Source organism: Neoarius graeffei, chromosome 24 (assembly GCF_027579695.1).
Source record: "Neoarius graeffei isolate fNeoGra1 chromosome 24, fNeoGra1.pri, whole genome shotgun sequence".
Lineage (NCBI taxonomy): Eukaryota > Metazoa > Chordata > Actinopteri > Siluriformes > Ariidae > Neoarius > Neoarius graeffei.
This window is the reverse complement of record NC_083592.1, coordinates 30,271,709-30,293,358: the sequence shown is the minus strand read 5'-3', so window position 1 is coordinate 30,293,358 and position 21,650 is coordinate 30,271,709. Positions and strand designations below refer to the sequence as shown.

The following is a 21,650-nucleotide window of genomic DNA, read 5'->3' as shown; positions in this document are numbered from 1 at the left end:
AACCTAATGTTAATGGCGCTAAAATGCCTGGAGAGAAGCCCCTAGGATTGCACGCTTTGCTTATACAGACTTCTCGTGCAATGGGTGAAAAAAATGCACTGCTGTGTGTTCCATATGTAGAAGAACTATCAAGGAGACGACGGGAACAACCTCGAACTTCAACTGTCATTTGGTAAGACTCCACCCAGAGAAGGAAGTGACACGCTATGTTCATTGCTCTGTTGATCGCGGGGCTTGCTTGCTGACCGATGAACTAGCTCGTGTTAACCCTCTTGTATTATTTGCCCTGTTGATAGCGGGGCTTGTATTGGACTCAGCTCGGCTCGACTCAGGGTTGGACTTGAATACTGGGGACTCAGGACTGGACTCAGACTCGAAGTTTAGTGACTCGATTACAACACTGATTGCAGAGAATGCTTGTCCTGAGCCTGTTCTCTCTCTGTAGATCCCAGATCTGTCCTCCAAGCTGCTGCTTTACTGTATCTGATAGCAACACCACAATCTAAGACTCAAATCCAGCAGACATGATTAAGTATAGAACAAGGTGACTGAGGACAGTTGTCTCTCTCTTCAACAAGTAGAATGTACCATTAAAAGCACTATAACTGGTAATCTCAGCTTTGCTCTAAAAAAGGTAAGAAAAGAAAAACCGCACATATAAAGGATTTTGAAAATTAATTAGCCCGTAATTTGATCTTGACCGAACTTGAGCATGTTCAATTTATACAAACCACTGATTGTTAACAGTATTGCTTTCGGGGGGGTGTCACAAGCAGGCAACATCCTGAATTAATCAAACTTGTTCTGATTTGATTTTGTTCATTTGCATGCTCTAAAGGAAGATAAATGTTTCCTTGTTGTTCCGTTAGATTTCACATGCCCTTCACTATAAGGTGACCAAATTTCTCAGAAGAGAACCGGGGGCATTTTTGGTTCGGTGGTGAAATATCATTAAAACATCTAATGTTTTCATCTTTGTAATAAAAAAGGGGGAACATTTCTGATTTTCATGAACTTTGATCATGCATTGCATAAGAAGTGGGATTTTCCTCACCAAGTGGCCGATTCTGCAACTGCTTTAGGTGAACGTTAAAGGAGAACTGAAGGCAATTTTTTTATGCGCAAAAAATTATATTTCTCACTTTATTAAATATAGGAATGCATTTTTGATAGCCAATTTGTCCCTGCTATAGCAAGTTATGAGTGTTTGAAATATGCTATGCAAGATATCAGTCCATATGTCAAAGCAATGGCCGTAAACAAGATTCGTTGAGACCTGTGCGAGACATCGTAGGACAGAAGTAAAACGTACAGCGGAAATCAAAGTGACCAACATCTGCCAACGTTGTCAAAAGACGCGCGCGCCCTCCTTCGAATGCTGATGTAATCAAGCCGGAAGTTGTGTTTGTTTTGATAGCAATCAGGAAAAGTTTGAAAAAGTAGGCAGTAATCGTCATTTAAACTCGTTTTTGTGCAATACTTCGTTTGGAAAACAGCTTTCAAAATGGCAGCACTGACACCTGGCTGACACTTCATGTTTTGAAGTCTCGCACAAGTCTTGTGAAGATCGACATGACGCCTGCCGTGGACCAAACGAACTAAATTCAACATGGCTAAAAACCAAATAGGCCGATAAGTATAATATTTAATCGCAATTAGTTGACAATACGAGTCACGATATAAGGTTACTAAAACCGAAAACGTAATTGAATAACACGTTAATTAAGAAATAAAGCAAGTTTAAAAATGACTTCAGTTCTCCTTTAATTAAAGACAAAGCGAAAATCTCTGGTATGGGTCTAATATATATATATATATATATATATATATATATATATATATAAAAAAAAAAAATCTCCTTCTCACCCCCGGCGGGGGTGGTGGTATCCATGTCATCCTCAAGCTCGGGTCCTCTACCAGAGGCCTGGGAGTTTGAGGGTTCTGCGCAGTATCTTCGATGTTCCTAGGACTGCGCTCTTCTGGACTGAGGCTTCAGATGTTGTTCCTGGGATTTGCTGGAGCCACTCTCCCAGTTTGGGGGTTACTGCCCCAAGTGCCCCCACTACCACGGGGACCACGCAACCCTTGACCTTCCACATCCGTTCCAGCTGCTCTTTCAACCCTTGATACTTCTCAAGTTTCTCATGTTCCTTCTTCCTGATGTTGGCGTCAGCTGGGATCGCCACATCTATCACCACCACCCTCTTCTGCTCTTTTATATATATATATATATTTTTTTTATTTACCAGCTTAAGGTCGGTCCGTATGGTGAAATACCGTGACCGAGGTCTTGAAAGTACTGAGCGAGGCCCTCTGGGCCAAGGTCAGTATTCAAGGCCGAGGTCATGGTATTTCACCATATGGACCGACCTTAAGCTGGTAAATAATATTTTTTTTTTCTTTAACAAATTCTAACAGAAAACGAGAGCGCCCGAAAGGGAAAACTGAGCCGAGCCGCCATTTTGAATCCTCATTCACAGCTGTAATGCAAATGGCTTCCTCCTCTGTATACAAGTGCACTTCCATGGCAGGAAAAAAAAAAAAATTTGCTGCCTATGTAGTTCCCTATTTATACAAAATTGAGTCATTCAGGATTCAGTCATGTTTTTGGTCGGTGTTTTTGCTTGACCAGTTATACAGTATTATGACCTTTATATTGCATAAATAAAGCCATTTGGTGAAACTTTGAAGAAGAAGAGATTGTACTGGTTTAAAGTTTTTACCTAACGCAATATTAAGTATTAGGATAACATGGTCCAAAATGGGCCTCATTAACTAATGAGATCAAACTGTTAGCAAGTTACAGGGTTTAGCTTTCTCCTGAAATTGTTTCTTTTATTTTGTTTTCCTCAGGGTAGTAAAATTCGCTTTTGCTGTGAACACTGTCGTTATCGCTATCCATGCTGTAAAATTAATGCTATTTTCCTGAGAAATGCTGGCAAAAATTTATAAGATTTTTGATAATCTTATAAATAAATCTCATAAAAAAGATAAATGTTGACAAAAAAATGTTACTATGTTTGCTGCTGTTGTGAACGAGCGAGTCGCCAGAGGTCCGTAACCGGGGTCCGTACCATAGGATACGTACCCGCTCGCCAGCCAATCAGAGCGCAGGTTTTGGACCGCGAAAAAAATAAATAAAATTAATTACCATGTATGCCACTAGTAATGGACAATGTATTTGAAAATATACAAAACACACAACACAATTTAAATAAACCATTTACTTCAATCCAAGCAATTTCAAGGTATAGTAACATATTATTGAGGATACAAATGATTCCCGATCTCCCATAACCGAAATCGTAGCCATAGCTGATATGACGATTGCGCCTAAATGAGTAGCCTTAATCAAAATGTATTAGTGCACTACACATCACAACAAATTATACAAATTACTGACACTTTGGTAACATTACCATAAGCCTACAGCTTTCTATAGCCAGCTACTCTGTGGGATAACACACTGATCTGTGTGTAAGTTAGCTTATGCCATTGAACTGTTACAATTTTACCTCAGCTGGATTTCCGTTACAGCAACGCTACGTCTAGCAAAAACTTCAGCTGACTGACTGGCGCTGCACTGAGCTTTCTCCTGCTAGCATTGACCGCAGTAGGCTACGGTTTGTTCAGTCAGATGCTACATCTCAGTACAGTGTGACTATCAATGATATGTCATATACAACATCGCTAAATGTAGCTTACACATTTAAAGGCTAAATAACATCAATGTCACTTAGGCCTACAAGAAAAAGACCATGGTCCACCTGTCTAGGAGCGGATGGAGCGATCTGTCAAAGCTGAACGAATGACTTTCATTTAGGCAAAGATTCTAGCGCGCTGCTAAAAAGTTGTTCCTCAGCTCCATCAATCAAAATACAGGAAAGGCTATCACCAGAGGTGTTCTAGAACATCTCTGCTATCAGCCTGAGCCCGTCTTAAAGTGAGCCACGAAACAATACGCGAGGCGTCTGCTGAAATCTGATAGATGTTTCGGGGGGTGGTGTTCCACTTTCTTTCTTTAGGTCTGTTAGTCATGGTTAAAAATGGTCATAAACATATACTGCCATGGCTTTCTGTCCCAGCAATGAAGTCCTAACCAATGAGTGAGCCATATCTCGTCATTTTTTGTCATTCTCAGCCGACAGACAGACAGACAGACAGACAAACAAACCCCTCTCATTGTTGGATAACTTGAGTTTAATGTTTTCAGGACAGTAACTCTCATTCCCAAAGCAAATCTGATAGAAAATGAGGCCAAATTAAAATTAGAAGAGAATAATTATCATGAAATTATGAAAGAAATTAAAGAATGAATTAAATTAAATATTTGAAATGCTGATATGTTTGGGCCTTCTCTAAAGGCCCTGACGGTTCCCCTTTGCATGACCAACACATGGTCCAAAGTGTGTTATTCCACTTCTAAGACAGTGACTTGCCGATTTCAATTTTTGTTTTTATTTATTAAATATGAACGGCATGCTACACTTTTTAATGGTTTATAGTGGCATATAATATTGTTGCATGTCCATGAGAATGTCCAAGGGACTGTTATAGCTTCCAACATAGCAAGATAAACAGCTGTTCCCTCACCAGCCTCTTCTTTTCTCTCTCTGGAGGTTAATGAGAGACACAGCCTGTCATTTCACCGAGAAACCAGAAACGCATAAACTCTGCTCTCCTGAAGACTTAATTGTGCTGTGAAACTTTCCAAAGCCCTCTGACTTCTAACAAACAAATTTCATCACAATAATGATTACACATTTTTCTTTGTGAATAAATATATAAATATATATATATATATAATTTTTTTTTTAAAGTCAATTAATCATCAGGCTTGGAATATCTCAAGCGTCCATCACACGTGTATGAGCTGTTACTATAGAAACAATAACACCTTAGAACAAGTGCAACAATATATTACAGCCAAAACTATTGTGAAATCTGTGCTGTTACAAATTACAAAATTAATCCATGCCATCTTTGGATTTGAGAACTCAACCACGCTGTAGTACAAGACAGATTTAATACACACTGAAAAGGCAATGAATGTGGCACATCATCTGTCATCATCTAACATTTAATCCAAGGAGACAGTGGGATGTGGGTTGTAGTGTTGGGGTTTTTTTTGTTTGTTTATTTGTTTTTTGTTTTTTTCTGCGAGACAGAGGCACAAAGACAGTGACCCATGTGAGGCTGTGGAACTGTTTATGATGCTGAATCCACAGCTCTGACAAAGATGTACAGGAAAAGGCAGTCAAAGAACATGATGTGAATTCTCTCCTGACCACAGAAACAACTCCGTCACCAGACTAAAGGCTGGAGCAGATTTCAGAGCAGCAGGGGAAAGCCTGAGACAGTCGGTGTGAAAGAGATTATTTCAGAAGAGGAGACACGTCATCACAGGCACTTACACACCACGCACATCACTCAGAAGAGTCAGGACTCCATCTGGTCACATTTAAGGCCCAAAAGCACTTCAGTCCATGCATATGGTATGTGTGTGAGCTGTATGTTAAGACAAAGGAAAGACAGATCATTAAGAGGCGACACACTCCGAACCTTCTGGTATCAGGTTGAGTGGTTAATTATCACCACAATCTGCTGTCTGTCTGTCTGTCTGCGCTCGCTCTCTGTGCTGTCTTTCTTCCTCTGCCTGTGCACTCTCTCTCTGCCAGCATGTCTTTTCTCTCTCTCTCTCTCCCTCATCTGTCTGTCTGCTGTCTCTAGAGAAAGATACGATGAGCATGTCTCCTTGGCAGCAGGCCACATGCACTCTGTCTCTCCTTTATCTGCTCTTATTACAGTAATGAGGCTGTAGTTGCTCCGCCTCCTGGTGTATGAAGAAGCTGGCAGCTCACCAAACACCTCTTCCTATCCACTTATCCACCATTATATACATTTCACCTTGCTGAGGCACTGCAGATTGGACTAGAGCAGTCTGGTTCTGGCTTTTAAGCCCTGTTCAGACTTGACATTAAAATCCAACTTGATTGGCTGTAAGCCTTCCAAGCCATTCACACCTGTCATTTTCAGGCACCGAGTCTTTAGTAAACACCTGTGATCACACTTGTGACTCACCAGAGCTACCACAAGCTGCCCAGTAGACCAAACAAAGTGTTAATATTTACCAGTAAGACAGCATTTCCAAATTAAACCATCAGGCCTGAGGTTGATGAAAGTTCTACTCATATATTTAGATAAATACAGTCAGGTAAATAAATATTTGGACTGAAATTAAATCATGAATGTGTAGACGTTCAGTTTTAATTTGAGGCTAGATACAGTACATCCGAACCAGATGAACAGTGTGAGAAACACTGTACAATTTATACATGCCATTGGACAACTGGCTGCTCTGCTGTTTAATGGCCAGGTGTGTGTTAGTATTTTACCGACAAGGACTTTTATATTTAACAATTATTCCACAAAATCGAGTCGTACATGAGCCGATAAGACCAAGTTGGCTATAAGCCAAGTACGACGAGATTGGGTGGAATAACTGATTTATTATATCCACAGTCACTGGATTTTGAGAAACCGAGCATTTTTATTTTTTGCAAATTCAATAAACAAAAACTTTATACAAAACGTCCAACAAAATCATTTCCGCTTAGGATGTAAATAAATCCATGAAAATGCTAGAATAATTATTATTGAAAAATAAGGATACATTCTTACCATCATATACTCTTCCATATTTTGTTCATTTTTTTGTATTTTTTGGCGTTTTGTTTTCGAGTAGAGTTTTTATTTCATTTTCAGCAATGTGGGCCAACATTTTGTTTTTCTCTACTCATGGTATATGAGCTGACTGGCTACTCTACTACTCGGCTATCAGAGCGCACGCTTGCTCATATCCAATGAATGTGGATAGAATAAAAGAGGTTATTACACAATGGCACAAAGATATGAAGTTTATCTTCAAGGTGATGAATGTATACAGTATTTCACGAGTGAGCGACGCGAGCAAAAGAACTATTTTTCAACATAAAAAGATAAACTTTATATGTTTGTCAATGTGTGATAATATTCTTTATATTATATGGGCACATCCCCCCCCCCCAAAAAAAAAAAAAAAAAAAAAAAAACCCACAAGTTAATCAAAAGAATTTTAATTTTGAACCAGTTTGCCATTTTGACAATGCGAATCTAAATCAGCGAGAAAACACTGAAAGTGACGTCATCGATTTCCTCCTGAGTGAAGATATTGGAAAATATCCGTTACTCAAGTCCGAGATGTATTACAACACAAGAAGATAAACTGCATATCTTCAAGCCAACATACGATTTTCTTTTTATTATATAGACACCTTCACAAACAAAAAAAGTTCCTAAATTTATCAAAATAATTTATCGATTTCCTCACGGGGCGGCACGGTGGTGTAGTGGTTAGCGCTGTCGCCTCACAGCAAGAAGGTCCTGGGTTCGAGCCCTGGGGCCGGCGAGGGCCTTTCTGTGTGGAGTTTGCATGTTCTCCCCGTGTCCGCGTGGGTTTCCTCCGGGTGCTCCGGTTTCCCCCACAGTCCAAAGACATGCAGATTAGGTTAACTGGTGACTCTAAATTGACCGTAGGTGTGAATGGTTGTCTGTGTCTATGTGTCAGCCCTGTGATGACCTGGCGACTTGTCCAGGGTGTACCCCGCCTTTCGCCCATAGTCAGCTGGGATAGGCTCCAGCTTGCCTGCGACCCTGTAGAAGGATAAAGCGGCTAGAGATAATGAGATGAGATGAGATTTCCTCACGAGTGAAGATATTGGAAAATACCTTTGTCCCGGATGGAGCTCGTATGAAAAATACAAGTGGCATATTTCCCAGGGAGGGAAGGTAGAGAGGGTAGGGTAGGTAGAGTGGGTGGGTAAGATAGGTAGGGAGGGTAAGTGGGGAGGGTAAGGCAAGTACAGTGGGTGGGTAAGGTAAGTGGGGAGGGTAAGGGAGGGAGGGAGGGAGGGTAAGGTAAGTGGGGAGGGTAAAGGAGGGAGGGTAAGGTAAGTAGGGAGGGTAAGGTAAGGTAAGTAGGGAGGGTAAAGGAGGGAGGGTAAGGTAAGTAGGGAGGGAGGGTAAGGTAAGTAGGGAGGGTGGGTAAGGTAAGTAAGGAGGGTAAAGGAGGGAGGGTAAGGTAAGTAAGGAGGGTAAAGGAGGGAGGGTAAGGTAAGTAGGGAAGGTAAAGGAGGGAGGGTAAGGTAAGTAGGGAAGGTAAAGGAGGGAGGGTAAGGTAAGTAGGGAAGGTAAGGGAGGGAGGGTAAGGTAAGTAGGGAGGGTAAAGGAGGGAGGGTAAGGTAAGTAGAGTGGGTGGGTAAGGTAAGTAGAGTGGGTGGGTAAGGTAAGTAGGGAGGGTAAAGGAGGGAGGGTAAGGTAAGTAGGGAAGGTAAAGGAGGGAGGGTAAGGTAAGTAGGGAAGGTAAGGGAGGGAGGGTAAGGTAAGTAGGGAGGGTAAAGTAAGTAGAGTGGGTGGGTAAGGTAAGTAGGGAGGGTAAAGGAGGGAGGGTAAGGTAAGTAGGGAAGGTAAAGGAGGGAGGGTAAGTAGGGAAGGTAAGGGAGGGAGGGTAAGGTAAGTAGGGAAGGTAAGGGAGGGAGGGTAAGGTAAGTAGGGAAGGTAAGGGAGGGAGGGTAAGGTAAGTAGGGACAGTAAAGGAGGGAGGGTAAGGTAAGTAGGGAGGGTAAAGGAGGGAGGGTAAGTAGGGAGGGTAAAGGAGGGAGGGTAAGGTAAGTAGGGAGGGTAAAGGAGGGAGGGTAAAGGAGGGAGGGTAAGGTAAGTAGGGAGGGTAAAGGAGGGAGGGTAAGGTAAGTAGAGTGGGTGGGTAAGGTAAGTAGGGAAGGTAAAGGAGGGAGGGTAAGGTAAGTAGAGTGGGTGGGTAAGGTAAGTAGGGAGGGTAAGGGAGGGAGGGTAAGTGTGGCCAAATCAACTGTTTGCTACATTCTTAAAAAGAAAGAAGGCACTGGTGAGCTCAGCAACATGAAGCCCACAGAAAGCAACTGTTGCAGATGATAGATAAAGCAAAGATCAACTTGTATGAGAATACTGGGAAGAAAAAAGTGTATGGAGAAGGGAAGGAACTGCTTGTGATCTGAAGCTTAATTTACTGATGCGACTGCCGACTAAAGCAGCAGGATAAATTCTGAAGTGTACAGGGTTATATTATCTGCTTAGATTCAGTTCTGCTCTAATCCTGTTCTGTATCCAACTGAGCTGCATTTAACTTGCTGAAGGCAAAGCTGAAGGCAAAAAGAACAAGCAGGAGTTGAAGACAGCTGCAGTAAAGACATGGCAGAGCATCACCAGGGAAGAAACGTAGAGAGTCTGTTAATGTCTGTGGGTTCCAGACATCAGGCACTCATTGACTACAAAAGATTCATTATTTAAAATGACAATTTAATTTATGATCATGTTAATTTGTCCTATTACATTTGGGATCTTAAAAAGGGTGGTACCATGTAGAAAAAGTGCTGTAATTTCTGTTTATTTGTCGTCGTCACTGCTGAACCTGATCCGGGCTTGAGGTGAACCATGTTTGGGTGACTTGGCCAGAGTTGCAGCAGTAGGGTGGTCAGTTCCTTTCTGCGCATTCACACTCACATTCACACCTATGGGCAATTTAGAGTAGCCAGTTAGCCTAACCTGCATGTCTTTGAATGTGGGGGAAACCGGAGCACCCGGAGGAAACCCACGAAGACAACATGCAAACTCCACACAGAAAGGCCCCTGTGGGCCAAACCCAGAACCTTCTTCCTGTGAGGCAACAGTGCTGACCACTACACTACCGTACAGCCCATAATTTGGATACTCTTAAAACAGAAAATTTGCATTTTGAGCTCATACAGTTTGTGAAAGCGTATAGCGTGATATGTCCGCTAGCTCTGTAATATGCTAGCATTAAAGGGGACATCATATGAAAAACTCACTTTTAGTGCTTGTAGACACATATTTGGGTATCTGGAGCCAACAAACACACAAACTCTGACATAAGACACCCAGTCAGATTCTTTTGTTCTGCCTATTACAGAAAACATGAGCTTCAACAAGCCGTTCAGATTTGGCTCCTCTTTCTCTGCAGTGGCGGCTGCTGGTTTTTAAAACAGGGGAAGCCCATTTTATGCATTCATCGTAAAACCTGTAGGCCGGATATCAAAGCATAGAAAGGTGTGCCCCATTACCATAGTGAACTAGACAACCCTACCTAGTGGCAGAAAGTATTTTTGCTTGTACATTTCATGTTATAGTCTGGCTTGCCAGGCTAGTGCCTCATATCCTTAATCAAAAATATCAAACATCCAAAAATCACTGGCTATTCAACGAAGAGCCTTGAACATCATACCCTGATATGCAACACAGAGTCTTTAACACAACACCCAGCTGTGCAACACATCCTTGAACATCTTCTGCAACACAGTCTGGAAATTCATAACCAGGTAGGCTATGCAACACACAGAACCTTGAATATTATACCCAGGTATAACCTATAACACAGAGCCCACCATTCTCTTAACATTACTGAACAATATACACACTTCAGATTCATGAACATGAACACTATTTATACACAAATTCTGCCCTCCGCTCCTTTTCCAGAAAATGGTCTGTGACCCTGTCATACCAGCTGGTTGTGCTTTCCAGAGACTTCACCAATTTCTGTTAGCAGCTAGCACTGCAGATCCCAATAAGGCTCAAGCTAGCCTACAACCAGATTGAACTACAAATGAAATAAACGAGTGAATTCACGAATGATCAAACTGATAGAATGGATGAAAGTTAATGGAGCACAACGAGTAATATTTACATTTATTTATAGAGTAATGTACAGAGACCTCAATGAGAAGAAACGTTTGTATGAAAAGAAATTCGGACAGCACTTTGGCACACGACTACACTTTCTCGACATCCGCTAGGGACTGACTGATCATACTTCCGTGTTCCTCGCCGAAGTACCGCCCTCCTCATGTCTTTCAAACACTACCTCCAATAATCCTTTATCAGCCCGGCTTCTTGTCCTTCCCACTGTCTTGTTTAGTCCCAGAGAAGCCCGGCTTCCCTGGAAGTGACGATTTTGTTGATTTTAACCAATAACAACTAGCCGAAATTGGCTGTTCAGAGCCGTCTCGTAGACTGCAACAGATACCCGGCTGTCAGTCAGTGTTGCCAGATACTGCTGACGTTTTCCATCCCAAAATATGTTCAAAACCCGCCAAAATGCACTTAAAACCACCCAATCTGGCAACACTGCTTCCAGTCCATAGAGCCCATTGAAATAAGAAAGGTTACAGCCTGGCAGCAAAGGTGATTCTCGTAGCGAACTGCAAGTTCGTCAGACATCACTCAAATAAGTTACAGGATAGTTATGAACATAAATACAATCTTGGGCATATATTATGTTATGCAAGTTATTGTTTTAATGAGAATTCAACGTCGTAGATGCCGCAGTTTGGGGAGAGAATTTTAGGGGAAGCTCGGCTTCCCTTGTTGTCTCTGAGAAATCGCCCCTGTTTCTCTGTCACAAGAGGAGCTCATTAGAATTATACCACCTCCTCATCCGAGGATTTCCACTCATGGTGTGAGAACTGCCTCTGTGAATGAATATTCATCAATAAAATGTTAGCTGATTGGCTGGCAGAAGAGGGAGTCGGGTGAGTAGTGGCTGATTATCATTTAAAGGAACAGGAGCTCAAATCAGCAGTTTTGAACAGGGCTGTTTAGACAGGGGAGAAAGGGAACTGTGGTGTTTTATCCTTGTGGTAGTTTGACCAAAAACATATCACAGCCACTGCCTAATGGTTAAAGCAGCAGCTTTGGGACCAAAAGGTCCCCGGTTCGATTCCCTGGACCAGCAAGAATGGCTGAAGTGCCCCTGAATAAGGCACCGAACACCCAACTTCTGTGGGTATGTCAGGGTCCTGTTGTATGTCGTTTTGGATAAGAGCATCTGCTTAATGCCTGTAACGTAATGCAGTGTTTCTCAACCACTGGGCCGTGGCCCACAAAGCGCCATCTAGTTGGCCGCAAATTTTTTTTCAAGTTGAAGCTAATTTTTACTCGTAGTTAGGTACAATTGCTGGGTTGCATCCGACATCACACCCGCCTCATTAAGCTACAGTCACACTACAGCTCGCAATGCTTTGCGATGGGTTATCGATGAAAATGAGGCATTTTGATGGCAATATACACATGAGCTAAAAGTTGTGGTCACACAGTAAGTGAACACTTGACTGTCACACCTTTGCACGCTTGAGTCTGGCGTTGCTCAAGCGGCCGTGCAAGCTCATGGAGCGCATTCTGCACATGCTTGGGACCCAGTTGTTATGGGAAACACCTGATACTGATTTGAGCGCAATCGGCACACACAGATACGGACGCTGTTTTCATGGAGGCTTTGGGAAACATTAACATTATCACGGTCATGTTTATAACGCTGTTTAAATATTCTGCTTTCTGTTTTGTTTTTGTAAATATCACACCTGCTAATCAACACTCTTCCTGCACTTAGATCCATCTACTGGCATCTATCTTGTAGCGTCCTGATGGCCAGATCTTTAACCCAGACACATATAAAAAGTTGTACTCCTCCATGCTCTTCCAGGTTTTCATCTGTGTGTCTGTGTAGAATGATGTCTGCAGCACCAGGTAGTTTGAGATCTTGGGGAACTCAACAGATGGATAATTTTCCAACTCATAGGAAAAAAATCCTTCTTTGTTAGTGTGTAAGGATCTAATCCCATTGAGTGGTTTCTATATCCACTTCTTTTGAGTGTACTTCTTGGTTTTAATAAGTTGCTTGTTTGCTGGACACAAACATGGCAGTAAGTTCTTGTGTTAATGGACCAGACTCCACTTTTGGATCATTAACCCCTTTTGACTGAGAATGCCCTGCATGCATGGTTTTATGTTGGCTTCTGGTACATCCAGACAGTTTTAAATACAATACCTACAATTAAAAAGAGTTTGTTTTTACTGCATTTAGTTAAGCCCTGGGCTCCAATCTGTAACAGGGAGTGATGTTGCATCCCATTAATACACTTTACAATAAATTATTAGATTTTCATAGAATAGATGAGCCAAAATAATTGGGGATCTTTTTTTTTTTTTTTAAATGGGCTGCGACTCGTTACAAGTATGAATAGGTCGGCCTCGAAGCGGAAAAGGTTGAGAACTCCTGATGTAATAAAGGGCATTGTGTAAACTTGTGAAAAAGGGGTATTTTTGTATGCAATAAATCTGGCTGGCTGGCTGACAGATTTATTGCATACAAAATATATATTTTCATCCATCTAGTTATATAGCTCGTTGTACATTATGGTTTATTAATTGGATACAACAAAACTAGAGCGTCAGTGACGCAGTAGCTCACACAGCCAGACCATGAGAAACCAGACTCGTTTATAATTAGCCAAGTTGCTCTTAATGAGCACAATTAGAACAATTTGATCTTCAAAACATAATCAGAATCAAAATCCAGTGAAAACTCAGGAAGGAGTAGCAATTTTCCTGAAAGTTCGCTAGTCGGCCGAATTAGCAACTTGTTACCGTAGTGATTTTTGTGAATTGTGGACAGACGGATGGACAGACACCACGTAATGGAAATAGCTCATCGCCCTACGGCCAGTGAGCTAAAACCACATGCTTTGTTACGATTCTTTAACTTTGTCAGACATCAATAACCTCTTTAATTTAATTGGAAAAGATCTTTCAGTAGCTTTAGATTTCAGTTTAAGAATGGTAAAAATTTCAGTCCTGTCCAAAATTCTGGAAATATCATATTTTTGCTCAAGCACCTACACTGTCATACTGGCCGGATGCACAAAATCACCAAGACTTTGCAGGGAAAGAGAAGAAGTGAAAGATAAGATTTGAAAAGCACACATTCACTCCTTGCATTTCAACTAGAATAGACACTCACCTCCTCGGCTCATCTATCCCGTGGGCTGTCAGAGGGAAAGAGGAGGAACTCCAGGAAGAAAGGGATGGAGGTTCGCTGCTCTCAGAGTGGGTAGCAGTGTCTCAGCTCCGGGTTAGTGCAGTATCGGACACAGCCACACATTTAACTGTGACCAAACAGAGATGAGTTTTAGACTCAGAGGAGCAGTACTGGCACTGGAGAACAAGATATGGAGGAAAATTTTTTTTCCTGCATTCACCTCACTTCCCCAATAACAAGTAATAAAATAATAGCACGTGCATTGGTAGGAATCAAATACACAGAAGTGTACACAGATTTTGATTGGCTGGAAGGTGTTGATTCATTTTTACAGCAGATCTGACCGTTATACACAAACCTGCATGGCAAGCTACAGGTTTATGTTAAATATGCTTCAAGATGATTTCAGCAGGTTTTACATATAGATGCCCAGCAAGTAAGACCCCTTTCAAGCCTCGGTGCAGCCTAAAGACTATAATTCAAATCAATGCTTCTGTTTCCAGGGATAACTACAAAGAAACCTCTTCTTAACAGTGACTTCTTGTTTTTAATATATAATGGGTTTTTTCTATTCACATTCACTGGATATGAGCAATCACCTGCTCAAATTGGCTACTCTACTACTAGAATATCAGCTTATATGCCGTCCCGGTGTCCGAAATCACTCACTCGTTCACTACTCCCTACTCACTATATAGGGAATTACTATATAGAGGACTATATAGTGAGCTCATGAAAAAACACTTTCAGACACGACTCCGTCGTGCCTTTATTTACATCATTACTGTTGCACAATTAAAACGTGCCAGATCAGTCGGATGGTAAAATACGTGCATGCATTTTTGTGTTAAATCCATATTATACTGAGCGCATTTCCCATATTAATAAATACACAGTACTCAGTGTCTGCTGCATCTTTCAGTTCTTTTACATCAAGGCTGAATACTTTCTTCTTTGCCTTTTATTAAATCAAACTTGAGGCTTTTGATTAATTCCTCGCTCTGCACTCTAACTTTTATTCTTGTATTTTATATCTTATTTTCTATTCTCTTACTATTTTTAATTGTACTTTAATGCCCATTTATAATGTGTTTCTTCCTCCGTCAATGCATGATGGGATATATTGCTTGGTTAGTGACCATCGGTTGTATACTACCTTTCGTGATGTATTGTGGGATACTTTGAGTGCACTATATAGGGTGTAATAATTCTCACTATACATTCGGACAGCACTACAAAATGGCGACCTCACTGTATAGTCTACTATGTAGGGAGTGATTTCGGATACAGAGTGTGAGTAGAGAAAAACAAAATGGTGGAGCGTGTTGCTGAACCAACGGAGGATGAAAAAAAAAAAAAAAAAACTGTACTCTAAAACAAAATCCCTAAATAAATAAATACATTTATTTTAAAAAAAGGCAACAAAATATGGAATTAAAGTATTCGATGGTAAGAATGTATCATTATAGCATTTTTCACAAATTGCTCCTGTCATTTCGCTGGTTTGTTTACATTCTTCATCTTTAAGCATTAAAATTTGTTGAATTTTTTAAGACTGGTTCAAAAGCTCAAATGAAGTTTGAAAATTATATCGCTGAAATGTCAAAGGAAGAATTAAATAAATGACAAGCTATTCTATACCTCGGTACGACAGCAAGACGGCACTTTCTACAAAAAACAAAAACACTAAAGTCAATCCGTGCAGCCATTGATAATTTTTTAACGAAATCCACCTAAGCAGAAATGATTTTGTTGGACGTTTTGTATAAACATTTTTATTTATCGAATTTGCAAAAAATAAAAATGCTCTGTGGATAGAATACAAACAAACAAACAAACTCATTGTACATGGATTATAGCCAACTCAGTGCTATCTATCTAGCTAATAATATATATCTCACTCACACACACACACACACACACAAAACCCCAATTCCAAAAAAGTTGGGATGCTGTGTCAACTATAAAAACAGAATGCGATAATTTGTAAATTATGGAAACCCTATATTTCATTGAAAATAGTACAAAGACAACAGATCAAATGTTGAAAGTGAGCAATTCCAGCATTATGGACGTGACACTTGAACTCAAAATGGCAACAAATGACCCAGTGCATGTTTTATTGTCTCCCAGTATTTAAACAGGTGTTGCATATTTTAAGGCTGTACCATACTGGAGAAGTGACAGAACAAGAACAATTCCCATAGTACATCTAGGGCATGCCAGAAAATGCCAATAAAAGATGCGTTATGGATGTGACAGAAAAAGTATCACTTTTCTTGGGTGACTGTATATTTTTATCAAACTCTGTGAAATTGTAAACCTAATGTCAAAATGGAGATATCCATTTGATAGAGGGGTCCAAGGTGAATATTAAAAAAATCTTTGTTTAAAATATTTTGTATTTCATGCAGAGTTTCGGAAGGAAAAGTCAGCGTTATGGATGTGACGCATCTGAAATAGATATGGCATATGTTTAGAAAATCAGCAATTTAACCACCATAACCCTTTGAAAAACTCTCTAAATATCAGCTAAAACTATCAAAGTTCTTAAATAATATTTAGGATGGCTATTGTTTTGCTGTTTTGTGGATTTTAGCATACATTTCTGTGGCTTGTGGCAATAATATAGAATTGTACATGATCAAAGTTGATTTTAGCTTGGGTTTTACATTATAAGAAAGAAAGACTTACAGTGACATTAGGTGATCAAAATGTGACAAATTGGTTCAATTTATTCACATCTGTAAAATACAGGCCTAGGTGATATCTCTGGGAGTGGTTTTGATGTATTACATGCTGCTTTATTTTTGCATGGTGAGGTTGACATTTACATGGAATTGCCCAAGTGAGAAATGTTATTGTTTTTTGAAAAATATATGCTCATTTTGAATTTGATGTCAGCAACACATTTCAATAAAGTTGGGACAGGGGCATGTGATGCACTGTGTTGCATCATCTCTATTTTTAACAATACTATGTAAACGTTTGGGAACTGAGGAGACCAACTGCTGTAGTTTTGAAAGAGAAGAGAAATGTTGTCCCATTCTTGCTTGATATACAATTTCAGTTGCTCAACAGTTCGGGGTCTCCTTTGTCGTATTTTGTGCTTCATAATACACCAAATGTTTTAAATGGGAGACAGGCCTGGACTGCAGGCAGGCCAGTTTAGCACCCGGACTCTTTTACTACTGAGCCATGCAGTTTTAATATGTGCAGAAAACAGTTTGGCATTGTCTTGCTGAAAGAAAGCCTTCGCTGAAAAATATTTTGTCTATATGGCAGCATATTGCTCTGAAACGTGTATATATCATTCAGTATTAATGATGCCTTCCCAGATGTACAAGCTACCCATGTCATGTGCACTAACGAACCCTCATACCATCACAGATGCTGGATTTTGAACTGTGCACTGATAACAAGCTGGATGGTCCCTCTCCTCTTTAGCCTGGCGAACGTGATGTCCATGATTTCTAAAAAAAATTTCTACTTTTGATTCGTCAAACCTCGGGACAATTTTCCACTTCGCTTCAGTCCATTGTAAAAGAGCTCGGGCCCAGAGAAGGTGGCGGTGTTTCTGGATATTGTTTATATATGGTTTTAACTTGCATTTGTGGATGCAGTAATGAACTGTTCTCACAGACGATGGTTTTCTGAAGTGTTCCTGAGCCCTACAGTGATTCCCACTACAGACACGTGTCTGCTTTTAATGCAGTGTCGCCTGAGGGCCTGAAGATCACAGGCATCCAGTGTCAGTTTTCAGCCTTGTCTCTTGCATACAGAGATTTCTCCAGATTCTCTGAATCTTTTAATATTACATACCACAGATGATGTGATCCCCAAATTCTTTACAGTTTTATATTGAGGAACGTTATTCTTAAATTGTTGTACTGTTTGCCCACGTAGTCTTTCACAGAGCAGTGAGCCCTTCCCCATCTTTACTTCTGAGAGACTCCGCCTCTCTGGGATGTTCTTTTTATACCCAGTCACGTTACTGACCTGTTACCAATTAGTTTTTTTAGCATTACACAACTTTTTCAGTCTATGGTTGCCCCGTCCCAACTTTTCTGAAACATGTTGCTGACAGAAAATTCAAAATGAGCATTTTTTTTTTCAAAGAACAATAAAATTTCTCAGTTTCAACATCTGATATGTTGTATTTATACTATTTTCAATGAAATACAGGCTTTCCATGATTTGCAAATCTTATATATATATATATATATATATATATATATACACACACATATACATACACACACACACACACACACACACACACACACACACACGTAAATAAAAATGTGAAGAATTGAAATCAACTAAGATCATTAATCAATATCACAGGACAGCAGGAACAGAAATAACAGCAGCTTCATAACAAGCATGGTTAGAGTTTCCGTTCCAGTGGGCTTAAAAAAAAAAGAAACAAAAATCCCGTGTACAGTTTTACCCTGAAGCACATCTCTCGCCACAGTGCATCTTTATTAACTAATAGCACACCAGGAAGCCAATCACTGCAATCGAAAACATTGTCTCATTCTCTGCAGTCGGGATACGAAGCTTACTCAGGAGACAACAGAAGCTCTGGATGTCTACACAAACTCAATTTAAACCCACAGCCCTCCTGTTAAACCAGTCACTACAGCTGGAGACAGCAGGGAGCTGCAACTCCAACTTAGAAATGTTCAGGAGGAAATATTTATTTCTATACACCACATCTGCACGGGATGTGTAATTATTTTTGTCCTGTTCACCAAAAACCTCACAATTAATTTTTCATTTCACTTTCACAAATGTAGTCTGAATAAAAGCGCTGTTGCATTTATAATCTCTTGATACAGTGTGTTAAACGATTCGAGACCTCATATCTGTGAAATCTGGTTTTAGTCCACGTCCGAGTGAACACTTGTGATTAAATCCTAATTCAACCTGATTGAAACAACCAAACAAGACATGTGTTTTGGTTTTCAGGCAGCACTTTTTGACATGCGAGTGAGATCAGAGGACACGTTGCTGTCAACTGTGTTCTGTATGTCAAACTTGAACAATACAAAAAAGAAAACATGACCTATACACAGCTGGGTGACCATCTCTGGTCACTGTATTTCTGACCAGTTCATCAGAGACTGCATGTTTTCAGCCTCGCCCTTTCAACCATGCCTCAGCAAATGTTTGGTTTGTTTGAATCTGTGAAGTGTGAAACTGATTTGGACCAAAAGTTATTACTCGGAGCATTCAGACTGAACTGGTTTATAAAGAAAGCTGAAGCTGTAGTGGGCACAGGCTCACCAAAACTGGACTGAGCAAGACTGGAAAAAGTAGCCCGGTCTGATGAATCACCATTTGTCTGCTGAGGCATACAGAGGGTAGGGTCAGAATTTTTCACCAACAGCATGAATCCATGGATCCAACTTGCCAACAGTCCAGGCTGGTGGGGGTGGTGTGATGGTGTGGGGAAATGTTTTCTTGGTGCTATTAATACCAATCAATCATCGCTTGAATGCCACAGACTATAAGTATTGTTGCCGACTATGTGCATCTCTTCATGGCCACAATGTACCCAGATCCTATTGGGTACTTCCTGCATGATAATGCACCATGTCCCAAAGAAAAAAAAGTCACTTTAAACTGGTTTCATGAACATGACAATGAGGCCAGTGACCAGATCTGAACCCAGTAGAACGCCTTTGAGATGTGGTAGAACAGGAGATTCACAGCATGAAAGTGCATCTAAAAAACCTGCAGGAAATGTGTGATGCGCTCATGTCAACACGGACCATAATCTCAACTGGATGTTTCCAACATCTTGTGGAATCCATGCCATGAAGAACTGAGGCCGTTCTGAGAGCAAAAAGAGGCCCTGCCCAGTATTACAGCACGAGCTTATAATAAAAAAACAAAACAAAATCAGTTTGTATTAAATGAGGTGTAGGTCATACGCATGGAATATTCAGTGTGATGAGCATGTGCACATCATGAAGAGACTCCCTTCTCTGCAATTTATAATGGAGATTATAATTATTACAGACATCTTCTGGCAGGGGGGCACGGTGGTGTAGTGGTTAGCGTTGTCGCCTCACAGCAAGAAGGTCCGGGTTCGAGCCCCGTGGCCGGCGAGGGCCTTTCTGTGTGGAGTTTGCATGTTCTCCCCGTGTCCGTGTGGGTTTCCTCCGGGTGCTCCGGTTTCCCCCACAGTCCAAAGCCATGCAGGTTAGGTTAACTGGCGACTCTAAATTGACCGTAGGTGTGAATGTGAGTGTGAATGGTTGTCTGTGTCTATGTGTCAGCCCTGTGATGACCTGGCGACTTGTCCAGGGTGTACCCCGCCTTTCGCCCGTAGTCAGCTGGGATAGGCTCCAGCTTGCCTGCGATCCTGTAGAACAGGATAAAGCGGCTACAGATAATGAGATGAGATCTTCTGGCAGCATTATGGAACAATCATACATCCTGAAATCACATACCATCAGAAGAGGATATAAATCTGTTCGATATAAATATGCAAGTGATTATAGGAAATCACCTCGAGTGACTCGGCAAAATGGCAGCCATTCGCTTTGTCACTGTAAGTGAGGAAGAATTACAAACGATAAAAGAAAATGCTGTTCCTAAAAGTACTAAAGATGCTATAAAGTTGTCTAAAACTATTCAAAAGATAAGGTGGAATTGTGATTTATTTTATCCATTTCAAAACAAAAGTATTTTATGTGAGTTGGCATTGATAAGTGACAAGTCTGTGCTGCGCCATTATTACATTTGCATGCTGCTTTTGAAGTTAATTTTTTAATACACTTTTTTTTTTAAAATAAAATCACCTGTGTATTTATACAAAAACAATTATCCGCCTCAGCGAATAATAAGACAGTTATTCCACGAAATCGAGTCGTGCATGAGCTGACAGACGATGAGGCGCATAGCACCAAGTTGGCTATAAGCCATGTACGACGAGATTGAGTGGAATAACTCTTATTCTCTCCACATTCACTGGATTTTGAGAAACAGAGCATTTTTATTTTTTGCAAATTCGATAAATAAACTTTATACAAAACCATTTCCGCTTAGAATGCAAACAAACCAGCGAAATAACAGTAGCAATTTGTGAAAAATGCGATTATTCTTGGGGGAAAAAAAAAGGATACATTCTTACCATCAAATACTTTCATTCCATATTTTGCTGCTTTTTATTTTTTATTTTTTGGGGTTTTGTTTTCGAGTAGAGTTTTTATTTCATACCTGGTTGGTTCAGCAACATTTTGTTTTCCTCTCCTCACGGTATACGAGCTGATAGCCTAGTAGTAGAGTAGCCAATCAGAGTGCATGATTGCTCATATCCAGTGAATGTGGATAGAATAATCAACGATATTCACGGAGCCTGAGGCGGATAACTGTTAAACAATTCACCTTTTCATAGATGAAACTACTTTTTTCAGAGGCCAGAATACATTTGAAGAGAGAAAAAAAGAGAAGGGGGAAAAAAAAACAACACCACCCACCCTCGAGAAACTAGCAGTACTTGCATTTAATTACGGATACAGAGCAGGTTTGAAAAACATCGGTGTGTTCCTTTAACTTGTCATTTTGCTGCTTTGGTGTCTCAGCATGAGCCAATTAGTCGGGATATAATTTGAGACAGAGAAGTGTGAAATATTTCAGTGCTTTGAACGAGAGACTGGGGAAGAGGATCAGTCACATCCTGAGCCACTGACAGCGCATAAGTCAAATTCAATCTCATTTCTTTTACTAA

The 21,650-nt window shown here is 40.6% G+C and overlaps 1 protein-coding gene across 6 annotated transcripts in view; it reads right to left on the bottom strand.

Moving 5' to 3' along the window:
• Window positions 1-21,650, bottom strand: part of apba1a (amyloid beta (A4) precursor protein-binding, family A, member 1a) — a 138,272-nt gene that overhangs the window by 79,845 nt on the left and 36,777 nt on the right. For all 6 annotated transcript variants that reach the window (XM_060907019.1, XM_060907020.1, XM_060907018.1 and 3 more), the window contains one exon: window positions 13,889-14,033. The gene's annotated coding sequence lies outside the window, so the exon portion shown is untranslated. The remainder of the gene's footprint in view (window positions 1-13,888; window positions 14,034-21,650) is intronic.